The 14,911-nt window shown below is 34.5% G+C and overlaps 1 protein-coding gene across 4 annotated transcripts in view; it reads left to right on the forward strand.

Annotated features, from left to right (window-relative positions):
• The first annotated feature begins 660 nt into the window (after window positions 1-660).
• LOC117413947 (bis(5'-adenosyl)-triphosphatase-like) overlaps window positions 661-14,911 on the forward strand; it is a 225,890-nt gene continuing 211,639 nt past the window's right edge. For 2 of the 4 annotated variants that reach the window (XM_058999716.1, XM_058999719.1), the window contains exons 1-3: window positions 661-721; window positions 10,424-10,511; window positions 11,649-11,677. The gene's annotated coding sequence lies outside the window, so the exon portion shown is untranslated. The remainder of the gene's footprint in view (window positions 722-10,423; window positions 10,512-11,648; window positions 11,678-14,911) is intronic. The other 2 variants (XM_058999717.1, XM_058999718.1) reach the window with 2 other exon arrangements.

Raw genomic sequence — 14,911 nt, forward strand, 5'->3', positions numbered from 1 at the left:
CTATTATACTACCATTTTAAAAAGCTATTTTGGTTATTTACCTTTGTTTGTCTGATCTATTCATTGTAGTCCACTGAAACAGTTCTTTTTTTAAGTTTTAGGAAGGGCTCCTGCGTTTCATCAGCGGTTTTAAAACAGGTGTCATAATGCTGTATTTGCCAGTCTGTTATTGAGCAATAACACAACTCCATAGACAACAATGGATGAACATATGAAGAAAATATGTCTTAGAACAACGAGAAAATAAACATTTTTTTCTAAATAAACAATGATTACCTAAAATTACCACTAGGCTACAGGCAATATAGTTTTTTTTTTTTTTTTTTTTAATTAAACAACATAGTTTCAGTATACGACTCGATAGTAGAAATGTGTTATTTGTCAATTCAGCGGGGTACTTAATGTATTTCTATCCTTTTGCTGATAACAGAAAAAAAACAGTAATGGTCTCCTTTTCTACCATTATACAACACAAAGGCATTTTAATTAGATATTAAAGATTTCGATTTACGATTTTGTAGTACCAGAAAAGCTACACAGTTTATTGCACTCCGCAAAACGCACATGCCAAAAATCCGAACACCACACTGCACTCTGGGCCTTGTAGTTCGGTAAAGGCATTTCACAGCCAGATTGGCGGCAATAAACTACACTTCCCATGTTGTTTCTGACATCTTCCTGGATGAATACTGTACATGCACACAGTCCGGCAAGTTCCTGTGTAAGTCCCATTGCTTTTTATTTTGTTGGTGGTGAGACTAAATGTGGTGAATAAAATATGTGGCCATGCGTTTAGTTATTAAATAAACTAAACGTATTGTTCAAAATAACAGGTTATCGTGTTTGTCGAAGAAAAGCGTGCCGGTGTAGTTACTATTTATCGATACGTCGTTATTATTTGATTTTGAGAATATCACGACATAGCCTTTTAGCATAATTTATTTACTATTTATTATTTTCATTTTTTTTTAAACTATTTATTTGTTTATTGTTTAGCAATTATTTTAGAGCACAGGTGTACTGTGTGCAATTAAAACTCCACACAAAACGCACACTCGTCGTAGTTCAAACTGAGACAGAAAGGAGAGAGGTCGAGGAAGTTGAAAAATGCAATTATAAATAGATATTTAATAATTCAGTACTTTTGAGGTGTCCAAATAACAATTGGTATTCGAATGCACAAGTGACATTATATAATTGACCAGCGCTATAATCTGTGAAAGTGAATACACCTGCTAATTCGAATCATGAGTACCGTTGTCCCAAAGCAGTAGTTTTTTAAAGTTAGAAAAATTGCCTATTTTTGTTTACAGCAAAATGCCTCATCACAAACACCATTACAGTGAAATATGAACGATCTGTCTAGTGAAAAAGTAAGGCTGCTCATTATGTTATGTTGAAAACGAAACTTAATATGGGGTTTAGTAGCTGTTAAGGGAAGCTGACCGCTTGTTCCAGGTGTCTGTAAATAACGTCTTTATACTAGCGTTAATTCAGTACTGGTACCTAGAGTTTACTGTTCTACTTACTTTAAAAAAACAAACACAGATGTCAGTAATGGGTACAGTGAGAGCATATCTTTGTTGTAGACTTGTCATTCAGGGTAATGGAGTATTATCACCTCACAGCTGTAACACAACCACCTTATCCTATTGCTGCAAAGGCCTCATTTGAAAAAGGCAATTCAAATCCCCCCAAATGCCTTGACAAGATGCTGCTGCAGTATAAACAGTTGTAGTGTTGTTTTAAGTTGAACTCAAAGCTAGTCTGCTATGAAATAAAGTCTAGCTTGATTCTTTTGCCATCTGCTTAATGGAGCTTTCCAAATGGTTGAGACCTCAGTTTCACATAGGTTTTAGTTTTGTATAATTTACTATATTAAAATCCTATCTTTTAAAAGCTCCACTGCTTTCAAGTAGCATTGGCAATCAGACATTCATTCCAGTAATATCCAAAATAGTACTTGTCAGCACCAATACAATGAAATCATTTCAATTAGTTGAAAATGTTTTTCCTTAAAAATACACTGAGATTTAAATCTAATATATTACATAATTTTGAAATCACTTAATTATAAGATGAGTACATTCGCCTCCTATATGTAGGCCCTACATATTTGAACTTATTGCAATATAAAGACTGTTTGCACATAAGTTTCAGAACCAGGTTGGGTACTGGTTTGCTTTGCTGGCATACTGATAAAAAAAAAGTGTAAAAGCACCATTATTGTAGACCAAGCATTGTTTAAAGAGCCCTCGAATCGGGAATAAGTAACTAACTTCAGCCCGTTCCTTCTGTAAAGCTCGGAGCCCCCATCCAGAACTTGTCATCTGTTGAGTGTCAGTTTTGGGTTCCAACTAAAGTTAGCTGTGATTGGCTGAACATGTTGGCAGACAGCAAGAGCAAGCTCTGATTTCCTGGATGGAAGCGAGTGAGGCTGAGGGGAATGACTGACACTCTGTGCTTGCACAGTTCAAATAAAATTTATTTAAATAAACTGTGAAGCAAAATACACAGCTCAAATAAAGATCGTGTGCCCCCTTGCGTAAATTGAATTTCCGTTTATGGGAAACTGTTATTTTTTTGTACACCGCTTAAATAAAGAATTGAATTTCAATTTAAGGTATGCTGTTTTTTGTCCTTGAGTAAATTGAATTTTGATATATGGTATGCTGTTTTGTTGTTGATAGATTAATTTTTTGTTAATAGATGAGTTTGCATTATATGATTTACCTTTTGTTACTTTCACCTTTCATACAGGTGATTATCACACTCAAATACTATCAGACCATGAACTTCATAAAGACTTTAGTTGCACATCATGTATATTTCCTAAAACCTGGAGATGTTGATTTGCTCAACTAAGCAAATGTAAGAAAGATCGTTGTTAATTATTACATATCTGTTTGTGCTAGCTACAGTATCTTGCTGTCCTTTTGTAATTATAACCACAACCCCTCCCTCCCCTCCAATTTCAACATCAATGTGCTTTTGCAGCCATCAAAGCAAGAGCTCTTGGAATTTAATGACTTACCCTTTTTGGAACAGATTCCAGCGGGAATAATCTATACCGTAGGTTTTAGATGAGGTGAACTCAAGAACCTTTTGTAGCGCAATGTCTTTTTACACTTATTCAAAAACATGGGGATACATGCAGCTGCAGCCTTTACTTTGGTTAGCTCACCGTACCTCTCTACACTATCACAAAATGATGATTACAACTTACCCATTTTACCATTTAGTAATTTTGTTGAAGGTTGTGTAATTCAGAATATAGAATTCACAATTTTTCAGTGTTCTTCCAATGCATGCACTCTATTGTTGGAGGTGCCTAACTTCAAGGTTCTTGCATCAGAATGATGGTCACTTTGAATTTATCCATACTCGGGAATTTGGTACAGTGCCTGAAAAAGTCTATAAGTATTGACATAATTCTTTGTGGGCTTCATGCCCTTCACAGATGGCAACCATTTCATGTTTGTCTATAGCTGTTTCCAAAGCATCTTAATTGAAACATGGCTTGTCAATGTGGCACATCTTGTTCTGTAAGCACTGCGCTCAGATTTAAAGTCCACAATGGGGGGGAACAACTGTGCTGTATTGTGTTGTGTTGTGCTGTGTTTTTTTTTAAAGGAAATTTGTATGGTGGAAGCAAATAACGTTAGCTGTGTATTCAGCACACTTTTAACATGCACATTATACAAAAAAAAAAGTTTTAATGACCATAAATATTTTTTTTTCTAAAGTTAGGATTTATGAGGGCTTTATTATCAATGATGTGATGGGTTGCACAATTATTTCCAATGAGGTCTTTTGGTTTTGTGCAACATGTTTTAATCATTACTGTACTCTACTATAATAGAGTAAACATGGAAGGGCATGATTTATTTTCTTTTAGAACATCATCAACCCAAATTTGATTACAGTTTCTGAAAACAGCATTCGTGTCCTACATTTTATGAGGCTACACTTGAATAAACTGAAGTCTGTTTCCTATTTGCACAGCAGCTATATCCTTTATTCCAGCAATAACCCCCTAGAGAATAAGATCTTAACGTGACTGGACACAGGTGGAAAGCTATTTTGAAAATTGGTTTGCCTTGGGTAACAACAAACTTCTTATGCCACCTGACAGGCTGCTGTTTCGTGCTGTGATTTAGCCCTGTGTCAAAATTGATCAAAGATGACCCTCTGGCTAGATTTGCTTGTTGCCACCTACCAGCTTTCTGGATTATTTTGTATTGGTTAAATTGTATAAAAATCAGTCCACTTCTTCTAAGCTGTATATGGAAGGGCACTTGGATACAACAAGAAAGAGTGTCGTGGTACTAAATAAACCAATTTATATTTATGTGAAATTGCAAAGCAATTAAGTCTTAAGTGCGTCAGGCATGCTTGAAATACATATTAAATCATATGCTTCAATTAGTTTGTTACCTCCGAATCTCCATAATACTTCTCTACTCTTCATTTTAATAAAGAATGTATGTGTGTACTTGAAATATTATCATATTTATGCATTGTCTACAGCAGCTAGTATATATATATATATATATATATATATATATATATATATATATATTATATGGTACGCTGCACACTGATACTAAATATTAGGCTCAGTAAATGCCACATTTCTTTATATCAGGACAAGATACTGTTACCAGAGGCAATGAAAGCAATGAAGCCTGTCTAATTGTATTTCTTAACATGTAACCATTACTTTAGATTTGGGGGAAAACAATAAAAAAAACATACTGTAAGCATTTTTTCTGTGCCACCTACATTTAAGAGAGGGAGTGAATAAAAACATGTTCTTTATGTAAGGCCTTGCTGGGAAGTCATTGTTCAGTAAAGAGGAACATTTTGTTTTGGAATGTAAGTAATTTCTCAAGAACTGGATGTTTCATCTGAAGGTTGACAGTAATACACGTATCTTCTGTGAAGCACTACCATTTTAAATAGGGTTAGTCAAATCCTGTATTGTCTTGCTCTTTACTTTTTCACATTTTGGTAATTGATGGTCAACTCACTGGCAGTTACTGTATAAATATTTAAAGAAAAACAAAGCATTCATGCATGAAATAAATAAAGAGAAATAATAGTGTGAATTTAATTCAATATTTATAACCTAAATAAGGTTAGGTAGTTCACCCGAAATGCAACAGAAAATATTGTAAGTGCTGTAGTATAAAGAAATAAAAATAAAACTGCATGTAACTGTGGTTATCAGCATGCAGGATGAATAATACTGAAACCAGCAAAACATTTCATGCAAATTGCAAAGCACTGAAGCGTGGATAATTGAAGTTCTTAACCACATCAATGCTATTGTGAGGCAAGGAATGCTTGTAGTTTTAATTAAAATGCATATTTTTTATTCACTGAAAAAAAAAGCATGGTATTGAAACGTGGGCTGTGTAATTTTAGTTCGAACCAACACAAAGCCTTCAATCAAAATTGGTTTGGTGAATCTCAGTTATTGGAAAGTAAAAGCAATGATTGTTCACAGCTGTTGCCAAAAATCTACTCAACGTGCTCACTGGGAAAGAAGAGTTTATTTTATAGAGCAGTGTATTTCGCATTGTTGGTTAAAAAAAAAAAAAAAAAAAAGGTTAAAGAAAACTCAACCGTACCAAATTACAGTTGGACATTTATTCTTTCCCGGTGTCACAAACTTGGCATAAGGACTCATGTGGGATTTACAATAAAAGCATGCTATTAGGTCTAATCGATGCAGTTTCTAGGAAAATTGTATACAGCAGCACATTGTTGCTAGGTTTTTATAACATTTTTTTTATCTTGGTGTCATTTATATAGTGTTCATGAAAAAAGGTGTTTAAAATGTTTCAGTCTTTAGAGCAAAAACAGTAAAGATCTTGTACTCAGTGCTCCGGCAAAATGCTTTGTTGTGCTCCAGTTTTTAGTATTGAACTTTGATCTAAGTAAGGTTTGAAGCTAGTATTTAACTTTTGAGAAGCCGTTGCATAAAATAAATACCGTACTTGTGCTTGAATAAAAATTTTCAGTTGTATCCGATAGTTTGTTTTTCATTTTACTACTGATGTTGTTTAAAATCTACCGGCCGTTTTAGGTTGGGTATAAACGCGGTGGTTCTAGTGTTGAAGTAGTCCATAAATGTACAGTGTATGTGTGTGTGTTGGGGGGGGGGGGGGGGGGCTGTTTTGTACGGCCTTTCTGCTGGAGATAACGTGATATTAAGTAAGAAAAATTGGATCTTGACTGCTGAAACCTCGTGAGCTACAAGCATGGGTTTTTACAGCGATTTTTTATCGTGAGAAAGCGATTGACCCTGCCCTTAAAGTAGCGCTGCCAAAAGGGCGTCCTTTTGCTGTTTCACGATGTATTCGCGTGACAACATCACACAGTCATGACTGTAGAGTTGATTTTCAATTGCATGTAAACCAGGCCAATGTTATTTTTAAAAGGTTATAATGTTGATATGCTAAAGAATATGTGCGGCCCTCATGTAACATTTATTTTTAAATGCCCCGAACCCCCACCTCCTCAAAAAAATAAAAAATAAAAAAATAACACCCTTACAAAATGTATGATAATAATATGTTATCAAGGTAACGAGGTAAAAACAGCTGAGTTTCCCCGAAATATGCAGAGTAGGCTACCCACCACCACTATACAAATTATTGCTCTTACAAATAATAATAATAATAAAAATAATAATAATAGTTGTGGGTTTCATAAACATACACACTACAATAAGCAGATTTAAGTAATGAAGAGCTTTTCACACGATGTGCAGTTAACAAGGACGTTATTTAATTTGACTGGTATATAAACAATGCTTTCATTTTGGAAATCACTGCTATTTAATTGCCAGATACAAAACGTGTTACAACAGACCAAAATACACATAAGTTAACTGCAATAGCCAGGGGGAGCTGTAATTGTAAAAGCTTCTTTGAATTCCTCAGGGCGCTAATGACTCTTCTTTGAAGATGGGCAGATGTCTTTGTTCGTCTTTCGGCAGTCAGTCACGTTGCTGTTTGTGTACTCGGATAGTCACGTCTTTTGTTGGGGATTTTAATACATGCGTCACTATACTGTATGCGAATTTAAGACACAGGTTATTTTTGAGCAGCAAAAAATGGTTAAAAAAGTGCGTCTTAAATTCAAAGGACTACGGTATAAATTACCTATGGCCTTGATAGAAAGGAGCTCCCAAACCAAAAACTTCTCACAAAATGAGTAACTGCAGCAGCATACTGAATACATACAGAATTAAATTTAACTTTAAAGTGAAGTGCTTTAGTTATAGGCTTCGTACTTTAATAGCACAAGGCCCTGCAGCATAAAGTTTTCAAAGATTATGTGCATTGGAAAAATGTAATAAAACAGGCCATTCTTGAATGTGTTGACTTCTAACTACTTTTAATTTATGGATTTTTAATGTGCAATCTAAAGTATCTATTAGGAACTACATTAGGAAATAAAGCAGGCTTTTCATGTGGCAAGGTTACGAACACTGAACCATGTTCCGTGTCATTTGATTGAATGCAAAGAGTCGCTTGATGTAAGTAAACTGGCCATGAAATGGGCACACACACTAAAGAGGTAAAGATTGGAAATCCTGCTTGTGTTGGTATACTGTTGTGATGAGCATTAATATGATTGGCTGCACAGCTGGCCGGGCGCATGTGATGGATGCTGCATTTGAAAGCTCCTTGTATTGTGGTTGGATACTCACACAGCAGGGCATCAATCAGAGGTCTGAACAGAACTGTGGAATCCAAAGGCTCCGTGTGTACTTGGGGTTGTGAATAGAGTACAGTACTCATACCCAGACAGGTAATGCATACCAGTATCAAGTAGAATACGTCTTTCCAAATTTACCTTTTTAATGCACTGACCGCTCTCTACAGTTTATCTATCTTTCCATCCATGTCATATTACTGATGAACAGGCTGGCAAAAAAACTCATGCTTCCAGGCATGCCTTTAATCTCCAAAGCTTTTTTGAATACAACATGACATTATCGTTTTTAAAGCTGTTTGATCAGAAGCAATCCCCTGCAGATGGATGTTTTAAGTTGTTTTTGGAGATGCCCCAAAAGACTAGAGAATAGAGAATACAAGAAATGCAATTGTTTGTTTGGCCTTGCTTTAGAGTTGTAACCAAAATGTATACCTTTGGTAGATATAGTCTGAACTAATACATTGTTTATGTTTTGTGTATAAAGACGTTTTAAATGTTTTTATTTGTTTTGTTATTGCATTAGAATTCTAAATTTAAGTCTAAATCTAAATCAGTAAGCTTAGAGGGCATATGACAGTGTAAATAGACATATGTTGAGTTTTTCTCAAAATACAACACCATTCATTATTATTATTATTATTATTATTATTATTATTATTATTTGTTTATTTAGCAGACGCCTTTATCCATTCATTATAACGACTCGCACGTTCAGGAGATTTCGAATTGGAAAAACATTTGAAAAATCGATAATTATACTCAGTTGAAGATCATAATACTGTACTGATGAAAAATGACATAGAACTGGAACAGACAGACAGAGTATCAAGGGCAGATGAAGCACTCAGACGTGTGGTACGACTAATGCTTCTTCACACAGTCGTATTTATTAGATACCTGAAACTCAACCTTGTTACAATACCCTCTATTGTATTGAAAAGCTTGTGTTCTCAGTGAACATCGAGGACCTGCTTGTTTGGTTTTTACATTGCTTTTAAAGTGCGCAAGGTAGAAACCATATAAAACACGGGTACATTACACTTACACTTTTTATAATACCTGAAAGAAATTTATGATCAGGAAAATAACTTTGTTAAATAGATGTTGCTATTGTACAGCGTTCCACCCTAACAATCATACATTTGTGTACAGTAAGCCTAGTAAATATTACTCTAGTAACTACAGTGCAGGAAGAGTACCTGTATTTTGAAGTGTATTGCTAAATACTTTGTGGGCTGAGCAAGAACTTGGATGAATTCACAAACAGTAAAGACGGCTGCCGATAAGCCCCAAAGAGCTTCTCATTAAACATCAGCATTTTAATGAATATTGATTTTTCAGATCAAAGTAAATCATAAAGAATCAAGGCAAGACAGGTCCAAAAAGAAATAGCCAGCCACTTTCACATATGTACTGTGCAGGCTTACACACACTAGCTGTGTGGTTAAGTATTTGATATATATATATATATATATATATATATATATATATATATATATATATATATATATATATATATATATATCCATATATCAATTTTTTTTTTAAAAAAACAACTCAATAAGTTATACAGTTTTGTTACATAACAACATAACAAAATCATTTTTTTTGAAAAAAAATAATATTGGGGGAAATACATTAAAATAATGTTGACTTAATTAATTTTGTCTATTCATTAACAGTTTCATTTTATTTCAATTTTTATAATTAGAAAAAAATACAATCTTATTTTTTTTGGTTTTATTTGAAACATTTTAGTTTTGTAAGTGTTAATAACACGTATATCTTGATTTCCTGACATTTTGAAAAGAGATTTGAAACTGACTTTAAATTTAGAAGTATAAAAAGTTGTCAGGCTGCTACCAATGCAAAGAACAATTACAGGTACGTTATTTAAACAGTTGTAGCAACACGTGGGGACGTGTAACGCTATATTTACTGAAACCCCGCTACTTACTCTTTAAGGTCAATACAACAAATAATTCTCAAGATGCAAGAGAAGTTCTGTGAGTATATCTGCAGCATTCAAAAGAGAAATCGGGTGCTGGAAGGACATACTAAGAAACCCAGGTGCAAAGTAACAGAAACAGAAAAATAAAAATACAACCAGCAACAACCACTGCACACGTTTTTAGGCATACATTATTTCTAGTGGATAACCACTGAGAAGCTGGTGGAAACAAAAAACAAAAATCACATAATCACAATGTAAACACTAACAAATACAAAAGATAACAAACCAGCATTCGCTATTGCTACAAACCCATACCATACCATATACAAATGGTCTATCCATTTAAAACTAGACAGATAGATAAAATACTACAACAATTAGAAGTCTATTAAAAACTAAAGCAAAACACAGTATTCTGTATAGCTTTAATTAACAACACACAGCAACAGAATAAAGGTTTGTAGCCTCTAGGTCCCAGTTCTTTATGGGAAATATTTCCAAAAACGAATCACCATTTGAGTTCTTAAAACTAGAGCAAATTTCACTTTTGATGTGAAAAAGCTTCTGGGCTTTAAAATAGAATGTATACGTAAGTAATGTTGTCTTGACAAGAATCAATGGTAATCTGCCTATGGTAATTTACTTGACTGCACTGAAATGTGAAAGCCAGCTTTTCATTTTCTGTTCATGCATATTTTCGTCAGGTAACAGCATTCTTTTTTTTTTCTTCTCCAGAAACTGATACTGTACCTAAGTCATATGATATAACCAGCCAAAGGGGTCAAAGTTACAATACATTGTATTAGAACAAGAAAGAGACCAGGTAACTGGAACCAACTGAGTAAAGCCAGCTTTACTGTTTTTTTGTTTTATACAAACCTGGCATCTGAATAATGAATAGGAATTTCCATTGTACAGTAGAATACTCTAAATTATTATCATTATTTAAATATTTGCAGCCTAGGAGAGCATACAAAACAGATAATTATACACTGGATGCAGTGTCAATTACAGATTTGCTTTTGAATCTAGGAGATGTACTTGAGATGTTTGTGCAACACAGAAATAATAATAATAAAAAAATACTGCTTGAGCTGAAAGCTTGCCTATAATTTTAAACTCAACAGGCATACTGTGGGATTTACCCATTAAGCACATTCTTGTTTGAGAATGTGTAATAACCAGCAAGCAGAATTATTTCTAAAGTGTAGGGGCCTGGTCAGATATCCTGCAAGCTACAAAGCATTCCCATTCCAACCAATATCTTTTAGTTCTTTACTTTTCTTACAGTTTCCAAACTAGTACCTTAGAAGTACCTTACAAGAAGGTTTTTATAACCAGTCTGTAAATAACAGACCACAAGTAGTGAAGGAGTAATTGATGTGATCATGAATGTGGTCCACATATTCTCCAGGACTCATGTATTGCTATGGCTGTCCATGCCCCAAAAGTTGTGTCGAATTCTTCAACCAATACCATAAAGAAGGAAACACAATTCAGAAATACTGTAACAATACTCACCACTCTCTTTATTCATGCCCATACTGTAAGTGGAAATACACCTACAGCTGAACACCACGTGGCAATACATCTTGTAAAAAAAAAAAATGTACTCAATACTCTTTAAATATAATTTCTAAGCGCAACTGGGCATGAAATTCATATTGTGACAGATTTTTGCTACAACCCATAGTTAATAAGCTTATTCCTGAGACCTATATACAGTTCATGGTCCCTTTTGATTAATGTAATGAAAAGAGTTTAATGTCTAGTTTATACTTAATAGTGAGGACCAAGTGGTAGCTAAATTTGATTGAAAATGACTAGTCTATAGTAAAAGCTGAATACCCTGACATTGCTTTTGACCCTTTAAATATCACCAATAAAACATACACTTTGGTTTGTCATACAACATCTCATTTGTATCTTTGTTTTCTCTTTGTTTCTAATTCCTTAACAGGTTGAGTCTGCTGGGAGCAATCTGTAAAGGTAAGTGTATTTACTGCATCACTTTGACAATAAATTTGGTCTACACCATTGATTTTTTTTCTTTTTCTGGGATGTAAGCTTGTGGATTAAAGATATAGATGACAGAACAATGCGTGTTTCTACCTGTTTGTCCCATCACACAGAATGCTGAGCAGCAGACAGAGGCAAATGAGAGCCGTGATAGTGCTTGGAATATTGAAAGCACTCAGCACGACTATTGACTCTGTCTTTGTTCACAGTGGGCTCAGTTATTCCCTTGTAGCATCATCGAGTGTGAACCCCCGGTGCTAGATGAAGAAAATGCTGGAAAAAAAGATACTGTATGGTTTGCATATCAAAGCTACGGGCAGACAGCAGCATTGTATTGTTAAATGAGCCCTTTACAGTTATTCTGTATTATTTTGGAGGTTAGCAGGTTTATGAATGTTCAGTTTTGATCTTTAATCCCTACAAAGTTCTTAAGGTATATTTATGCAGTGTAAAACTTTGTTGCGGTAGTGTACAATATAACCTTTCTTTAAAATAATAATAATAATAAAAAAAAAAATATATATATATATATATATATATATATATATATATATATATATATATATATATATATATAGAAGTAAAGTAGGTCTCAGCCATTCAGTTCCTTTAAACCAAAAGATTTAAAAAAAATGCTGACATACGGAGAAAAAAAAGGATCCACTACAAAGATAGTGACATGAAGGAGAGGTTTCCAAAGGCTGGGTTTTTGGAGGCTGGGACAATGCAAGCGTCTTTAGGGCTTTCAGTATATATAATAGTACTGACTGGACTCTGTAGTGGAGAAAAATAACCTGATTGTATCAGGTCTTGTGGAGTGCCCTAGGCCATGTAACTGGGCAGTTTATTGGGCACTGAAGGTCACTGTGGATCCCTGAGGGTAACTTTGTCCAATGCTGACTAAAGTGAATTCCAGCTAATTGTTCTGTTCCACTGATAATACATCTTAGTTTGTGTCATCTTTAATTACTTCCTGCTTTTTTAATGTGTTCAAGACATTAAGCCTGCATTCTAATGGACTGAGTTATAACATTATCTATATTACATGCATACCTCCATGCACAAATCTTTGTCAAGAGCCTTATGGTAGCACATTAATAGGGTACATTTTAATAAAGTAGATAGATAATTTACAGTATATCCTGGCTCCACATTTTTATATAACTTTAATGTAAGTTTAAACCTGACTCCCATGCGTTTTATTGGAGTTTTGTAACCTTTGTTAAATGTACATTTTCAGCGGGGTCTGCTTCAGCTACAGTGTGTGTTTTCCAATGACATTTATTCAGGTCCAGACCAACTCAGGTGCACCAAAGAGCTGATTACATTTGTATGTGTATCCACAGTGCCCTGTTACAGAATTGCATAACCACATTTCCAAAAATGTCACATTTTTAGATTAAAAAGTCAAAATGTGGGAAAACGTAAAAACGTAGAGTATAATGGTTAAGTGGCTTTTCAGCAAAAAAAAAAAAGAAAAGAGGTCTTCTCTTGAATACAAATCTTTTCCCCAGTCATGTAGTCCCTGCAGCTTCTGCATAAGAGGGTGTGCGGAGGCAAGCTGTTTTCTTTTTCTTCCTGTTTTGAATCTTGTGATGAGACTTGATCATTTGGGGTTTACAGTACCACTGGGACATAAGAAACCCGATCCACTGGGACAACACATGTTGAACATTAGGTTCCACTGTGATTTGAAACAACACATATTTTGTTGTTTTGTACTGAAGGATTTCTAAGGAAAGAGGCACACACTTGTTCTTTCTTGATTTGTTTACTGTTATTGTATGCTGTCTTGTAGTAGTTCCTCTGTCTCAGTTATAAAAATAACTCGGTGGTTGTCTGGCTTTTTCGTTTTAATTTGTCGACTTTCTTTGTGTCCCTTCTGGCCGTGTAGCTCAGGGGAGTATTAATCATTTTTGATTCTCCACACGAGTGTAATTAGTCAGACTAGATATTTCTAGGAAGCGCTGTAGTAATGCTTTATGAAATGTCTACAGTGATTTAGAATTTGAGTGTCTCATAAGATTCAAATTAAATGCAGAGTAGCTGGGCTTCAGTTTAATCACTTTTATAGGTCATCCTGTGGACAGCAGATAGCATTGAAAACTAAACTTGTAGGATTACATTAGAAAGAGACTGTAATGAAAACCTGTTTAACAGTCAAAGTATTTTAAGTTGACTTGGTCAATTATTTTCCTGCAACTTTATCAAGGTTCAGTTGAAACAATCATGCAAGTTTTAATGAATTCTTTATAAAAAAAGAACTGTAACACATACTAATATATGCTATACATAGTCTTTCCCTGATAGTATGATAACAATTCCTATGAAGTCACGTAGTACGTAAGGAGCAGTCTGTTCATTACCCACACCTAGTTTATTACAAGCATGACTGAGCAGCTTTGTGTCACAACCCTTGCATATTGTAAAGCTCTCACCTCTTAGTAAGCAGAAAAATCCAACCCTGAGAATAGGAAGTGTCTGTAGAATTTAAGGTCAATGCATTCTTTTAGAACACTCTTACTTTCAAATTTGAGTTGGTAAATAATAACATGCCTGGCCGTCATTTGCAAGACAGATCTTATATTTCGTAAGGAATATCAAATTCCCTGATGAATTTATCAAGAAAATAATAATAAAAAATAAAAAAACACATACTGCATAATTGTATGCATATTTGACCAGGTGATGGTTATTCATTTTAGTACGGTAGATTAAATATCCGACGGTGACACACTGTAAGTCTGCTTTTCTTAGCACGATATGTTTTTTTTTTTTTATTCCATGTCCATTCTCTTATAAATACGGTGCAGTATAAAGTTTCTACACCTTCCAGCTGTTTAATGATGTTGCCTAACCAGAACCCCCTGACAAAACCTTTTAAAGATTTCAGTTCCCTGCAGGACAAGCCAACATGCAGAATACTTGTCTTTTGGCCATGGAAAACCTGTGGTTAAAAGTGGAAACACTAATCACAGTCTTTAAAAAGTGATGGTCAAGGTAACGTGATTGAAGAAAGCAACGTTTTTCGCATATTTTCTTTTCTACATGAGTTTCCTATATTACAGTACCTGAGAGCTCTTAGGATCCTTGTGTTAGTTTATATTTGAAAATGCTTTGATGACATAAACACTCACAACAAGACCCTCTTTCATATTTCAGTGCTTTAAAATAATACTGTATTAAGTGGGCCCTATTAGTTTT

Source organism: Acipenser ruthenus, chromosome 25 (genome assembly GCF_902713425.1).
Source record: "Acipenser ruthenus chromosome 25, fAciRut3.2 maternal haplotype, whole genome shotgun sequence".
In the NCBI taxonomy this organism is placed as follows: Eukaryota; Metazoa; Chordata; class Actinopteri; order Acipenseriformes; family Acipenseridae; genus Acipenser; species Acipenser ruthenus.